Source organism: Limulus polyphemus, unplaced genomic scaffold (assembly GCF_000517525.1).
Source record: "Limulus polyphemus unplaced genomic scaffold, Limulus_polyphemus-2.1.2 Scaffold4067, whole genome shotgun sequence".
Classification (NCBI taxonomy): domain Eukaryota; kingdom Metazoa; phylum Arthropoda; class Merostomata; order Xiphosura; family Limulidae; genus Limulus; species Limulus polyphemus.
In genome coordinates this window covers 100468-103446 of record NW_013669677.1, presented here as the reverse complement: position 1 = coordinate 103446, position 2979 = coordinate 100468, and the positions used below count along the sequence as shown (strand labels likewise).

At 33.2% G+C, this 2979-nt stretch overlaps 1 pseudogene; it reads right to left on the bottom strand.

The window, feature by feature from the left end:
- Positions 1-973: 973 nt before the first annotated feature.
- The window catches only part of LOC106470529, a 9542-nt pseudogene continuing 7536 nt past the window's right edge, over positions 974-2979 (bottom strand).

Sequence of the window (2979 nt, the reverse complement as noted above, 5' to 3'; positions counted from 1 at the left end):
TTACATATGTAACAGCTATGAAGATTATTACTTACAAACAGTTGTCTTACATATGTAACAGCTATGAAGGTTATTACTTACAAACAGTTTAATAACCTTCATAGCTGTTACATATGTAAGACACTTACAAACAGTTGTCTTACATATGTAACAGCTATGAAGGATTATTACTTACAAACAGTTGTCTTACATATGTAACAGCTATGAAGATTATTACTTACAAACAGTTGTCTTACATATGTATAATTGTATAATCCAATTTTTTTGGTTAGCAACATTAAAGACTCACAAAAATTGAATTGCTTTTTTTTTGTCTGAGTGATACCATGAATATTATTATTAGAACAGAAATAGTTGTTAACACTAACACACACATTCATGATGTACGAAATCTCAGAGCCATTGACTGGAATCCAATTTTATGATAATTGTATTATGTATAACAGCTTTTCACAAATGGACTCCAATTTTTTAAAAATTTAAAATACAAAGGAATAAAAAGGTATTGGTAACTCGGAAGATGGAATATAGAAAACGGTAAATACTGTAAGAATGTGTTTCTTCAGTTGAAACACTCCACCATAGGACACTAATAGTTTAATACTGTAAGAATGTGTTTCTTCAGTTGAAACACTCCACCATAGGACACTAATAGTTTAAAAACTATTAGTGTCCTATGGTGGAGTGTTTCAACTGAAGAAACACATTCTTACAGTATTAAACTATTAGTGTCCTGTGGTGGAGTGTTTCAACTGAAGAAACACATTCTTACAGTTTTCAAATCAAAGAAGATGTATTTTAATGAGCTAAGGAACATTTTTTGCAACTAAAAATAAACAGTAGAGGTGTCATATCCCGTAAAGGATGACAACAGAGGAGAAGGGCTTGGGATCATGTGAAATCCCAAAAATTCTTAATGACAAGATATAAAGACATACACACTAAAAATGAACAGCAAAAATACTTTACTTACCCCAACTAATGCATCATCTATGAGATGATCTCTTCTAACTCGGAGTCGGAGGAATGGGTTAGGAGGAGAGCCGTGAAGAAGGCTTTGTAAAACTGATAATCGTCTTTCATTAAACATGCGGATTCTATTATCATAGTACAACCCCTGAGCTTTGACTGCTGGGGTGAGGATGAAAGAGTAGTTCATGAATGAAAATTTTGTTCCCCCAGTCTTGTAGTTGGTGAAATCTTGATCCATTTCCAAATTATCACTGAGAAGCTCGTTGTAGTAGTCTTCAAATGGAATTAGAGGTTTACGACAATCAATAACATGTATTCCAAGATCTTGGGCAAAAGGATCTGTTCTGGTTTGTTTGGGTTCTTTTGAGTCTCTACTGACAGCACCTTGTAATAAGTCCTGAACACTTTCATCATCCTCAATTTGTTCAATGTCATCAGTGTAATCCACTGTTTCTACATCACCACCCACTAAGCTTGCAAAGTATAAAATCTTCATGGTTTTTGTGGCCGCTACTATAACCTCTTCATCATTAAGACAGTAATCCCGAGAGAAGTGGCCTCCTATGACGCGTAATGTAATCACTTGGTGAAGGATGTCTACCATGGCCTTTAGTTTATCAGGTTTTGTTTTTGACCATACTCGTGCTAATTTAGTTTGTGCTTGAAGAGGAAGTAGGCTTGCTGTTTTTCCAAATGCTGGTAGAGCAGAGTCCAGATACTCTGGGCATTCCAGCATAGGAATCTCCATTATGATTAAAAAAATATTGATTATATTGGAATCTCTTTGGTAAGGATTGTGGTATTTCAGGTCAATTTCCAAATTCATGCACAAAGTGCTTATTGCATTAATGAGAGCATCCTGAAAAGGTCTGCCAGGAATTCCAAATAAAGCTAAAAATGCGCGTCTAACACTTTCTAAGTCCACTGTAACTTCATCCGGTTTCAACGGCCCTCTTCTTGTAGTACGTAGATTTTCTTCTATTTCTTGAGAATCCTGATCTTTATCCTGATCAACCTCCATTGCCCTAATGTCCTCCTTTGTAAGACTTTCACTCACAATAACACTATCTTCTTCTTCCCTTAAAAAACTCTGTACAAGTGATTCTTTGTTTGAGAAAACTTCACCTAAAGTTCTGATCAGTACAGAGAAGGATTTTTCCTCTTGACACTTGCTAATTATGTCTAGTAAAATTTTTTCAGATAACACAAGATGTTTCACTGGCCCTAAAAATAAAGATAAAATTTGGTAATCTATCTAAAAATAACCTTAAATATTTAAAAACCTCTCTGACCAGGTATACTATGTAAGAAAAGCTGGTGTCGTATAATGCATTTTTGTTGTCTTTTATTTCTATCTTAATGTTTGAGTTCTAGTATGTTTCTCAATATAAATTTCTTTGTTTTTTTAAGAAACATTTAGGTTTTTATTAACTTTAGATGAATGGAAAACCGCTTTGCTATACAAACATATAACACTGTGATAAAAGATTTAACTCTCTCAAGTATTTATGGAACATTTTTAGATGTTTTTATTACTCTAAGGTAAGCAAATGTACTACACGGAATTTAACCAACAACTCTTTAACATTTCCAACAACTATGAGAAATAACTTTGTTCTTAAATTCACTACTGGTTTACCCAGCAATTACAAACAAATACACGTGTATTGTTTATCCAGCAATTACAAACAAATACATGTGTATCATTAACCCAGCAATTACAAACAAATACATGTGTATTGTTAAACCAGCAATTACAAACAAATACATGTGTATCCTTTACCTAGCACTTATTAATGAATGTATGTAATGTTTACCCAGCACCTAATACATACATGTGTATTGTTTAACTAGCACTTATTAATGAATACATGTGTATTGTTTACCCAGCACCTAATAAATATGTGTATTGTTTACCCAGCACCTAATAAATATGTGTATTGTTTAACAAGCACTTACTAATGATTACACATGTATTGTTTACCAAGCACTTACTAATGATTACAC